This window comes from Impatiens glandulifera, chromosome 1 (genome assembly GCF_907164915.1).
Source record: "Impatiens glandulifera chromosome 1, dImpGla2.1, whole genome shotgun sequence".
NCBI lineage: Eukaryota > Viridiplantae > Streptophyta > Magnoliopsida > Ericales > Balsaminaceae > Impatiens > Impatiens glandulifera.
In genome coordinates, this window is record NC_061862.1 from 72,160,951 (window position 1) to 72,174,985 (window position 14,035).

Genomic DNA, 14,035 nt, shown 5'->3' on the forward strand with positions numbered 1-14,035 from the left:
AACCTGATCAAAAACTCCAATAGATCTAGCAAAAACTCGTCCAAAATTTACAGAATATCACTTTTCCATCTACGAATCTGTTGTTCAAAATTCAGTTACGGAATAATTCATTGTTTTTTGGTATATTTTCTCATGAAATTCCATTGTTTTATATTTATGCACTTGAAATATAAATGAGAATAAAAAGAGGTAAATGAACCAGTAAATGCAGGTGAAAGAATATAAAAGTAAATTAGGGTTTTTACAATATTATAAACTAATTATTATTAGAGAAATGATAGTAAATAGAATTTGAGGTAGGAATGATAGATTAAAAAAATTACAAAATTTTCTTTATTCTCTCTAATCTTTTATTATTTTTACAATGATATAGTGACATATTATTCAATTCTGTCAAATTTGAATTATGATTCAAATTTCAAACTTTTTCATTAAAAATTTATAAATAAAATATTTATTTTATTAATTTAACTATCGAATTTAAGCCACCGACCACCAACAAATGTATAATCCTTATTTACATGAAAAACTCAATTTTATATAATTTTAATAATAAAAATTCAAAAAAAATGTCAAAATTTCAATTAGTCCATTAGGAGAATTACTTTTATATAGAATTATTAAGAAATAATTTTTATTATTTTGTTTAATATATATATATATATATATATTATTTAAGTATTTTTTTTATCTAACTAGGAAAATTTTCGTACTATACACACGAATAAGGATAAAAATAAAATAAATTAAAAAAATTATAATAATATTTATTCAATGTTTAAAATTATTAAAATAAAAAATATAACGCTTTCATTCCACATTTTATTCACTTCGATAAAATAACTTATTTTCTCACATGTTTCATCAAATATTTTTTCCGAATGAATCTTTCATTTCGTGACTTTAAACTTTCACTTTGTCAATCAAATATTTGATTTATATTTTTTTAATAATTAGCATCGTGACCTCACGCTTTTTTCAATTAAATATTTAATTCATATTTCTTTAACCACTTTCTAATGTTACCGGTCTATTATCACTCGACAAACCACATCTCAATCACATTTAGTTAAATGTTGTACTTGTTTTGTTAGGTTGCAAGTTTGAAACCTACAAATAACATTTTTAAATTTATTTTTAACAGTTTAAGTTTATGGGCGGGTCAACCCACAATCCGACCCAAGTATCCATTTACTCTCACATAAATATTCAAATTAACCGCAGCTCTCGATCCGGCAATCCGGACACTTTAAAAATTAAGCATCATTACATATATATATATATATTAGTTAGTTAAAAATTTGAACTTTTAATGTCTCGCGTTCATCAAATTTGGTGTTGAATCTTAAATATAAAGTGTTGTTAGCCTAGTTGGTTAAAGAGTTGTATTTGTTTTGTTATGTTGCAAGTTCGAAACCTACAAATAATATTTTTAAATTTATTTTTAACCGTTTTAAGTTTATGGGCGGGTCAACCCACAATCCAACCCAAATATCCAAATTAACCACAACTCTCGACCCGGCAATCCGAACACTTTAAAAATTAAGCATCATTATATATATAGATTATTTATTTTTTAAAGTTAAAATTTTGAAAAAAACAAAAAAATAATTTTATTTATTTGACATTTTATAAAAACAAATAATAGTACTTATTTTTTTTTATTAGGAAAATTGGATCAAAATGTATAACCCACAAAAGTAGAGTAATTCTTTGCAATGACTTTTTTTCACTAATAAAAGACAAAATTGTCCTTAATATATTTATTTCTTCATTTTTCTTTTTTTTTTCTCTTCTCTTCTTCCCCGTAACGACGCTATCCCTGCTATCCTCGCTATCTCCGACTCCCCAAGCAAAGCAACATCGGATGGACGCTTCCCCTCCCGACGACGTCTTCAGCACCGACGTCTGCATCCTACACAGATCTATAGTAAGTCTCTCCTCGACGACTCCATCAATTCAAAGCTCTCAAGCGCGACCTCAATTCAACAGGATCATGGTAGCCCCCGTCACATTATTCGCACTTCTCATCTTCTTCACTACGGCTTCTCATCCTCTTCACTACGGTTGCTCATAGTTTGCGCCGACACAATCTATAATTTGCGTCGACACAAAGAATGATAGAAATAAAACGATAGATTAAAATATATAGCATATATATATTATTATTTTTAATCAATTAATAGCATTTAAACTAAATAAATATAATTTATATTAAACAATTATATTATAGTTAATAAGAGTAATATTATAAATATATGGAATAGATGAGAGAGTTAATAAAATGATTAAAAAGAGATTACATAGATGAGAGAGAATGAATAAAAAAATATTTTAAAATGATGAGAGAGAAAAAGACTGAGATTATAATCTTAAACGCTAAGGAGGTAGATAGAGAAAAAATCGAGTTTAAACGTAAAAATGTTTTTGATTTTAATTTTAATTTTTTGAGTGAGCTTATTTCATAAAGTTTATTTTAAAATAATTGATATGAATAAAGAAAGTAATTTATTATTATTATTATTATTATTATTATTATTTTTCACATTTCCATACTCTCCCTTTGACCCAATATTTCAATTGTTAATTTATTTTTAAGCTCTCTCACATTTTTCATATTATTTAGGTACTTTTAAATAATTAAAGTTAGTATAATAATTTTATATAAAAATATTATAAATATATGGAATAGATGAGATAGTGAATAGAATGATTAAAAAGAGATTAAATATATTAGAGAGAATGAATAAAAAAATATTTTAAAATGATGAGGGAAAAAAAGACTGAGATTATAATCTTAAACGCTAAAGAAGGAAGTAGAGAAAAAATTGAGTTTAAACGCAAAAGTATATTTGATTATAATTTGTTGAGTAAGCTTATTACACAAAGTTACTATAACAGATTATTAAACAAAGTTACTATAAAAGCTTATTACACAAACGTCATACTATACTACTTATAAACGCTAAATCAAGCCCTTAGTTGAACACCCATCTTCCTTGGGCTTAGCTGACCCACTTGTTATCTAAGGGTTTGTTTGCTTTGTGTAGTTTAGTAGTTTCTCTATTTTTTACTTTAAAATGTCTTAACTAATTTTAAAAAATTCCAAAAATATAAAACAATAAAAAATAATATTTCTAATAAAAAAAAAACATTTTGATAAAGACCCTTTTGATTTCATTTTATGATTTAAGATTGACCATATAACTTAGATGGCATGTTTTAGAAATAGATTAATACCAACCTAGTCACATATTTAGGCTTGGATTCATCTTTAGATGCATATATTAGGACATAATAAATAAATAAGGTATAAAATCATATTCTTTTAAATGAGCAAGAGTTTATAGTAGAGACCGTCACTTGATGGACACATGGGACATAACATCGATTCTCTTTCTCACGTATAGTAAGTATTGAACCAAGAATATAATCTCTAAGTCATGTTTGAACAAGTAAAATAATTTTCAGTCCCAATTTCTCAAAGAGTAAGGGGATGCTTGGTACGTGATTTATGTGTCGACGCTAAAAAAGTAAAAGCTAGTCCAAATTGTCATTTTTTAACGTACTCTTATTGCACTTATCATTTTGTTTTCTCGTTTCACCCGAGACTTGAGAGAAATGTGAGTTATGTTACAATTATTATCGAGTCGAGATGCAATCCTCCTAAGGGACAATCTTTAGGCATTATAGTATTATAATTGTTATCCTCTTTAATTCACATCCATCCAACATGTAGACACCCAAAATTTACAATTCCTAATTTAAACAAATAAAAATAAATTAATATTAATTTTATACTATTTTGAGAAATAAATAAAAAAAAGAACTATAGCCTAATCCATTGGCTCAACTCAAGCCATAAGTTGGAGCCCAACCTCAACAGCAGGCCAGACCCACCAGTAAGAAGGCCCAATGCAAAAACGATCTGGGATTAAAATAAAATAAATGAAAAGCCAAAGGAAGACTCCAAGGTCAGATATCAATCATTGATCTGAACCACCATCTGAGAACTTATTAAATCAATCCCATCATACTTCTATTTGAGACAGTTTTGTTAAAAAAAATAAAGCAGTGATTTAGGTCAACCTATATCCAATCCAGCCCATAACCCGCTTTCAGGGCCCATATCTAATAAAGCCCAGAGCCTATATCCGGAAAAGCCCATTTAGCTTGTTAGCTTTGCACCTTAAAATTTCTTATTCTCACTTGTTGTATTTGAATAAAAAAACAAAGAAAAGAAAATAATAAAAAGGAAAAACAAAATAATATATAAAATATAATATATAGTAAAAATAAATAATTGTATTTTAACAAAAGTAAATAATAATTTAAAAAAATATAAATAAATGACCTATTTAATAGTCAAGGAATGATTATTACCTAGGAAAGGATAATTTACTAATATCAATATAAAATAGTAAATAAAAATATTGACTATTTCAAAAATAAAAAATATATAATTAATAATGAGTAATGATGATGGTTAATAAAGATTTATCTTTTAAATGTATTATACAAGCCTCACACATATTTATACCAAAAAAATATAAATACTTTTAATTAATATTTTTTCTTTCATCTACAAATAAAAATCATGATAAAAACAACAAAAATAAATCATAATTATTTTTTAAGGATTAATTCAGTTCTCCTTTGTCATTTTCACAATTTTTAATTTTTTTTCTAAAATATTAATTTGTTATCTAAAATTAATTTTTATTAGTTTGTTAATTTTCAAGTACAAAAATCAATCAAATATTATCTCTAAAAATGATTTAAATTCTGAAATTTCAATATCTTCAATAAATAACATTTAAATCATGTGCAAAAATTAAAAGCTTAAAACAATACAATTTTAAAAATTGGCCAAAATTTTAAGATAGAGACAGTTATTCTTGACGAATATAGAGGAGTAAGCGCGAGAAACATTTTCCGAGTATAACCAAGCCCCGAACCGAACCAAAATCTCAAAAATACGTTTGAATACGTAGAAATATTTTTCCTACTTTTAGAAAATTTAGGTGGCAAATCTATAATCCAAAAGTCAATTCCCAATTTATTTAAAATATTCAAAAATATTTTCTAAAAAATTTGAGAATTAAAAAGACTATTAAAATTTAAAATAGAGAGCCGGGAGATTTTGAGGCGTTACACAACCTAACTGTATAGTCATCGTTTTATAAATCATAGGGCAATACTAGTTACGTTGTCTAATATTATAGATCTAACATGTTCAGGTCTACCGAATATCACTTATAACATTAATAATCTTCACGCACATGCTACTAATACATGTACTCAAATTATTAAATTAAAAAATGATACAACTTTAAATATTTATAATATTGGTACCTCTATTTACAAATATGTTTCAAATCAACAAAAAAAACACTCTAATTATTCAATATATGGATGTTATTAAAAAATCAATGAGTGTCGTGAGTATTTCATCGAATAATAACATACTTTTTGAATTCCACTCTGAATATTTGTCTTATTAAAGACTAAAATACACTAATATGTTTTTTTATAAAGGGACTATTCAATGATGAATTTTATTGTATAAACCCTTTTAAAAGTTTGTCTTCAACTTGTTTTCATAAACAAGTGATTGTTGGTACTCAAACTTCGACTCAAATTTGACATTCACGACTTGAATATCATTCTAGTGCTACTAAATTTTAATTAAATCAAATTTTAAACTATATCCATGACTCTTTTACACATAAGTCATTCAGATATGTAAAGATTTGCTCTTAAATGTTCGTCTATTGGTTTTTGTTATTTTGTATATTTTATGGAAGATTTTAACAAATTCATATAGATATATCCACAAAAGATATGTTGAGCAACATTTTCCGGCTCCTTAAAAACAAATTTAATGTAAAATTATAATACTATATAATGATTGAGGAGAAAAATACAGAAATTCAAACTATTAACACATTATCATAGTATTTTACATCATTTATCTTGTCCACACATTTGTGAACAAACCAATAGTACTAAACGAAAAATTTGTCACATTTTGAAATGCCTCACTTGATTGACTCATTCCTCTATGTCACTACATCATTAGAGTGACGCTTTTGAAACAATCAAATATCTTATCAATTATCTTCCTACTCCAATATTACATCAAATATCATCATTCAAGACTCTATTCAACTCTCATCCCAACTATGATTTTTTAAGACATTTGGGTGTTAGTTATCCACTCACATAATCGTATAATCAACAAAAACTCAATTTTCGTACTACTTAATGCAATATTCTTGGTTACAACACATCTCACAAAGATTATTTTTTCTGAACGTATATTTATCTCTTGACATGTAACTTTGACGACCTCATGTTTCATTTTCAAATAAGAAGTGTTTGTTTGAATAACCATTTAAACTAATAACAATAGAGAAAACAAAATAAAGAATACAAAATATAACAAAGTTTGGCCAAAACTGTCTATATCCTCGGGAGTGCCGTTGATTATATTATTTTCACTCTTAGGGTTAAAACCCTATATTACATGATATTTATTAAGGATGATAATGAGACGGTTCAGTTCGAGGAATCACATTATCATATCCGCCCAAATCTACCAACCCCACCTGATCCCCAACCCAATCCAAGACGAAGATTTTAAATATAAACCATCCCTGTCATCGGAGACGGAGCTTCCCCATGGTGTACTGAAAATCGAAAACCAAAAAAAAGGTTTAAACTTAAAATATAAATAATAAAATTAAATATTTCATATATTTATGGTTATAAATTATCAAAATATCAAATACCAAACAAAAATAATATTCAATAATAATAATTTTAAAATATCAAATACCAAACAAAAATAATATTCAATAATAATAATTTTAAAATATTAAATATCCAAACAAATAAATATCCAATAATAATAAATCATATACCTCTCCACTTTTGAGAAATTCAAACATTCCTAGAGATATAACAATATAGAGTTTCAGACACTCCAAATGGACTGACTTACCACCATTTCTTAGCAATTTGAGACATTCAACAAGCCCAATCAATGTTTGAACTTGTCGGTAGGAACTGGCTTCGTCAACATACCAACTACATTTTAACTAGTATGAATCTTCTGTAATAATATCTCACTAGATGCGATTAATTCTCTGATCTTGTAAAATCTCACATCAATATGATTCATTCTATAATGGTACACCTGATTCTTTTTCAAATACATGTCGCTCTAACTATCACAAAGTAATTGAACTCCACCTTGCTCAATGCCTAGTTCCTTTACTAACCCATTAAACTATAATGCTTCTTTAACAACTTCAAATATTGTCACATATTTTGATTCAGTTGTTGATAGTGTCACAGTAGATTAATGTGTTGATTTCCAACATATAGGCCCCCACAAAGAGTAACACAAACTTGGTTGTAGACCTTTTGTTATCCATATCACCAACATAGTCTAAATCCACATATCCATCAATTATAGAATCAACTCGTTGATCACAAAAATACTATATTTTAAGTGCCCTTTAGATACCTGAAGGTCCATTCGACTGCTTCCCAATGTTGCTTATCCGATTTTGTCATTAACTTACTAACTTGACTCACAGTTTGAGCTAAATCCAATTGTGTACAAACCATTGCATACATAAAATAATCAATTGCACTTGCATATGGAATATTTGTCATGTCTTCAATATCCTTGTATGTCTTCGGAAATTGTTCAAAAGAAAGCTTAAAATGATTCACTAAAGGAGTGTATATTAGTTTCGAGTTGCTCATCCTAAACATGTATAGTACTTTCTCAACATAGTCCCGTTGAAATAACCAAAAAAATTTGAGCTTATATTCATATGAATTACTATTCAAAGAACCCTCTTTGCAGCACATAAATCTTTCATATCAAATTCCTGACTCAACAAAGATTTCAAACTAATAATAGCATGCATATATTGTGCATCAATCAACATATCATACACATAAATTATAGAAAAATAAAGACCCGTCATCAAGGTTTTTTTACATAAACATAACAATCATACTCGCATCGCCTATAACTAGTTTTAATCATGTAAGAGTTAAATCGTTTATACCATTTCCTTGGAGATAGTTTTAACCCGTACAACAATTTCTTTAACATGCACACCAGATGTTCACGTCTAGGTTGAGTGAACTCTTCTAGTTGCTTCATGTAAATTTGCTCCCTAAATCACCATTAAAGAATAATTTTAACATTCATCTGCTCTAGATACAAATCACAACTGGCTACTAATGCAAACACTACCCAAATTGATGTATGTTTAACACTCGTAAAAAAGATTTCATCATAATCTTTCCTCTTCTACTGTGAAAAATATTTTAAAACAAGTCGAGCTTTGAACTTTTCCCCTTCTTTTTGAATACTGTTTCTTTTTCTTAAAGACCACTTTTTAACCAATCACTTTCTTACCCTCTAGAAGCTCAGCTAGTTCCCACGTCTGGTTATATTACAAAGACTCAATTTCCTCAACCATGCACTCATTCATTTATTTTTCACCCAGATTCGTAATAGTTTCCTAAAAGCTTACTAAATCATGAACATATAAGTAGTGTGAACGAGACCATGTTTTCATAACCAAATCTCTAAATAGACTATAACTTTGTAAACCATTTGTATCATGACATTCAGAAGTTTACCGGATCATGAACATTAATAAGTAGTGCAAACAAGACCATTTGAATTCTCACCCCTATTAGATATCATTGAAGATTATTTTAAATCCATCTCAACTCTATCAGATTCAACCAAAGGTTCTTCTGAATCCATATGTATTATATTTGAAATAGGGTAATCTTTCATCACGTTGTCTTTGCGTTGCTGCAACATAGATTATTCATCAAACACCGCATCCCTATCAAATTCAACCAAAAGTTCTTTTGAATCCATCTGTGTTGTATTTGAAACAAAACAAGCTTTCATCATGTTGTCTTTGCGTGTTGTGCTCATCAAACACCACATCGCTACTAATCATAGTTTTCTTTGCAGTTGTATCGCAAAACTTGTATTAACACAACTTTATGAAACATAGAAAGATGCATTGTTTGGACATTGAAACAAGTTTTGATCTTTCATTATCAAGTACAAACACATAAATTGGACAATCAAAAATCTTTAAATTATTAAAGTTTACTGCATTACTTCTTCAATAATTTTACATCCCAAAGATGCTCGATTAATGAGGTAACCCGTTGTATTCATAACTTCTACCCATAAACTTTTAGAAAGTCTCTCGCATTCAATCTCAAACACATTGACTTCTCAACAATGAATCTATTTATCCTTTCTGTCACACCATTTTGTTATGATGTCTTACGTACTATAAAATGTCTCTAAATACCATGCTCCTCACAAAATTTTTGAACTGCGTATTTGTGTACTATGTACAATTATCAGACATCAAATACTTTATTTTTCTACCTATTTGGTTTTCTACCTCTGTTTTCCATAGTTTGAATTTGCACTTGCACATTTACCGAGAATCATTGCTAAGAGCGAAAAAATGCCCTTAGTGATATTAATATCACCGAGGCAAATGGGTGCACTCGGTAAAAAAATGATTATAATTGTGAGCAGAGGGTTGCTCTCGGTAAAAAAAAAATATTTTACCCTAGCGGTTGCCCAAAGTGTTCATTTCTTCCTCTCTTATTCTCTTTTTTTGTTCATTTCTTCATCTCTACTCTCTATTTTACTCTTCATTATCCCAAGTTAAACTCCAATCTCTTCATCAAAACCACCGAAATCAAATATATCAGTGTAGATCCCAAACTATTTCTACCAAGCTAAATCGAAATTAAATCAAATCAAATCCATTCGCGTATATCCCAAACTAAACTGGATGTTCATTTAGCACTATAGTAACGAGCATCAAAACCATGTAGAACCCAAACTATTTCTCTGACGACTCTTTCATCTCGCCAGATCCATATCTGATGAAGTAGAAGAAACGAGGAAATGAAATGCATACTGCAAGATACTACAAGCAGTGGCGGACCCAGAAATATTTTCTCGGGGGGGCCAAATACCTAATAACGTAACATTTTTTGGCTATCAAATAAATGCATTTTTTAATTAAAATTTTACTTGATAATTACATAAAAATACTAATAAGCACAATTACTAAATTATTCTTGTCCATGAGTCGGTACAAAAGAAGACAAATATCTTCATTACGTTGACTATATCAATCAATCAATTCAAGAAAATTTCCTTTATTTGATGAACTACTTGACTCATCATGTCCTCAAAAAGGTAATCCTTGCCTCAATAGAAAGCGTGTTACATCAAATATTGTCGTTAAACATGTGTGATAATTTATTTTTATATCACGACCATGTGTACGTAAAACGTTTCTCACGTTATGTCTTTGATCTTAAAATGATTCAAATTGAATTCTAGCTTCATTGTGACAACTATTTGAAGTTCTCATATGACGATTGAATCTTTCTAATGCTCTTTTCCAATTTTTGTACTCATCTCTTATAAATGTATCATCTACGTTTTCTCTATTTAAAGGTTTGAAAAGATAACATCAAAAACAAAATGATGCATCTTTTGATATGCTATATTCTAACTATGTATATTTGATCAGTAACATTAGACTCATTAGTAGACTCATTAATTGATTGAGAAGACTCATGTTAGTCATTGATGTAGAAGTACAAATTCGTTTATAGAACATCTTCATTATTCTATATCCTACATAAAATAAATGATTAAAAATAAATATATGTCACAAACCCTAAATAAAATCTAACAAATACATTTATTTGTTGAAATAATTTAAAATTAATTTAAAATTAAGAAATATAAAATAATATTTTACCCTTATATTTATATAAATGGTTATTTTACCCTTATATTTATAAGTAATTTGTATTATTAATTATATTAAAATTAATAAAATATATATATATAAATAAATTATAATATAAATGTAGTTTTAAAATAAATAATAATATTATATGATTTTCATTATTTTATATATAATTCTTTATATTTTAACTTATATAAATAAATGTTATTTATATATTAACTAAAATTTATGTATTATTATAAATATTGTATTTTAGAAAAACAAATTTGTATAAAATAAAATATTAATAATAATTACTTGTATTTTAGAAAATATTTTTTTTTTGTATAAAATAAAATATTAATAATAATTATTTTAATAAAATTATATTTTAAATTAGAATACTATAATTATGAATTAGTTTTTTTTATTAATTTGGGTTAGTTTATTATAAATATTAGAAAATAGTGTTGGTATAAAATAAGGTTATAATTAAAGAAATGTTAGAGGCAGGGTTTGAACATCTGACCTCTAATATACATTTCAGCTCCAAAACCACTCAGGCAAAACCTTATTTGATAAACATATATATAAAATATCTTAAAATTTTTACCCTGGTTGGGGGAGGCCCGGGCCCCCAAGGCCCCCCTTGTAGGTCCGCCACTGACTACAAGGGAGGAGGAGGCTGTGAATGATGCTGGAATTTTCAATGAAAATTGACCCACTTTAATCATGAAACTATTTGCATTTAGAATAATTCCTATGACAGTCATATGTCATTGGGAAGCCCTATAAGTCAAAGAGATATGGCCAAATTAATGAAGTGTGATGGAATTCAAATAGTCACTTCTTGGAGATTAATCGTCATAGTATTTAATTATCCAGTATTAAAGTTTATTTACTTTTTTTTGGAGGGTTGTTCCAACTTTCTAGTCTTGCCTATTTATAGGCCTTTTTGTAAGCGTGAAAGACAACTTGATGGGGAAGATTAATAATTACCTTGAGCTCTTAAGCTTATTTAGAAGTGTTATCTTCTATTTATCTTGATTTAAACTATTTTGGTGGATTCTTAGAGTGATGAGTGTTGAGTGACTTCTTGTGTTACTTCATATTTCTCTAATTTTTCGGTGTCAAAGTGGTATCAGAGTTCAAGGTAAATTTCTATTGGCCATATATGGATCAAGATGTTAAGAAGTACGTTGAGAGGTGTAGAGTGTGTCATATTTCTAAAAGTCAGGGGAAAAATATGAGTTTGTTCACTCCTTTGTCGGTACCATTATGTCCATGGGAAGATGTGAGTATGGACTTTATTGTTGGGTTGTCACACACTCAAAGGAACAAAGATTCAATTATGTTGGTCATTGATTGGTTTTAAAAAATGGCGCACTTTATTCCTTGCATCAAAACAATGGATGCCACTCACGTGATTAAGAGTGAGCATAAAATCCGCTATCCGAAATCCGAGTCCGTATCCGATTTTTTTTTCCGAATTCGAATAGTTCAGATTCGGATTCGGACAATCCGAACTTTTTAGTTCGGATTCGGATAATCCGAACTTTTTAGTTCAGATTCGAAATTAAAAAATATTTTCGGATATCCAAACTATCCGAAGTCAGATTTACGAGCTTATAAATATCTAACACTTCAATTTAATTTTCGATTTTGACTAATTTATAATTGTTTGGAACATTATATTTGAAATATGTGGTGTTTTGATGTATTACTTTCTTAAATATGTTTAATAGTGATTATTGAATTCAAGACAATGTGCAAAATATTTCGGATAATTTGGATTATCTATATCCGTATCCGAAAAAAATCGGATAGTTCAGATTCGGACTTGGACTCAGACTTGGATAGTAAAATATGAAATTCGGATAGTCTAGATAGTTCGAAATTCGGATAATCCGAATGCTCACTCTTACACGTTGTTGTTCTTTATTTCAAAGAGTTTGTGAGACTTCATGGCATTCCAAAGACCATAACCTCTAATTGGGATTAAAAATTCATGAGTCATTTCTGGTGAACGCTTTGGAAAAAACTTGGAACTAAACTTCAATTTAGTTCTTCTCACCATCCATAAGCTGATGGACAGGCCGAGGTTGTGAATCGGAGCTTGGGAAACCTTTTAAGAAGTTTGATTGGAAAGAATCCTCGGCATTGGGATGAGGTTTTGGCTTAAACAAAGTTTGCTTACAATTGATCATCGAGTCAAACTACCAAGTCGAGTTCGTTTGAGGTTATTTATGATAAGAATCCCATCACTCCCATGGATCTATCTCTAATACATATTACTCATCATATAAGCAAGGATGGAGAAGATTGTGCTAAGTATATCAAGAAATTTCATGAGAAAGTTCGTCAAGAAATTATCAAACACAATGAGAAGTATCAAAGGGTGGCGAACAAGCTTAGAAAGCATTTTGTTTTCAATGAAGGAAACTTGGTCTGGGTTCACTTAAGAAATGAGTGTTTCCTCGAGGTCGGCATGGAAAATTACAACCTAGAACTGATGGTCCTTTTCGAATTTTAAAGAAGATTGGTGATAATGCTTACAAGGTGGAGTTACCAGGAAACTACGATGTCTCAATCACGCTCAATGTTTCTGATCTTTCACCATACATTGATGACGAACATGTTCCAGATTCGAGGTTGAATCTTCTCCAACCGGGGGAGAATGATGCTGGAATTTTCAATGAAAATTGACCCACTTTAATTATGAAACTTTTTTCATTTAGAATAATTCCGGTGGTAATCATATTCTATTGGGAAGCCTTAGTATTAAAGTTTATTTACTTCTTTTTTGGGGGTTGTTCCAACTTTCTAGTTTTGCCTATTTATAGACCTTTTTGTAAGTATGAAAGACAACTTGGTGGGGAAGATTAATAATTACCTTGAGCTCTTAAGCTTGTTAAGAAATATTATCTTTTATTTATCTTGCTCTAAACTCTTTTGGTGAATTCATAGAGTGATGAGTGTCGAGTGACTTCTTGTGTTACTTCATATTTTCTCTAATTTCTCGGTGTCAGTGAAGGCGTGGAAGATCATATATACTAGTTAGTAATCTACTATTATTAATTAATCTGAATGTTTAAGGTATATTAACCTAAGTTGAACTTCATTTTGTAGATGAAGATTTTGTGCGGCGTAGATCATGATGACTTGAAACAACCTTTTCATGTCTTTAAAACTATTCGCGAAGTGGT

The 14,035-nt window shown here is 28.7% G+C and overlaps 1 protein-coding gene across 1 annotated transcript in view; it reads right to left on the reverse strand.

Annotated features, from left to right (window-relative positions):
* Positions 1-6,673: 6,673 nt before the first annotated feature.
* Positions 6,674-14,035, reverse strand: part of LOC124918880 (ATPase MORC2B-like) — a 28,228-nt gene continuing 20,866 nt past the window's right edge. Inside the window, exon 16 of the mRNA XM_047458951.1 lies at positions 6,674-6,692. The gene's annotated coding sequence lies outside the window, so the exon portion shown is untranslated. The remainder of the gene's footprint in view (positions 6,693-14,035) is intronic.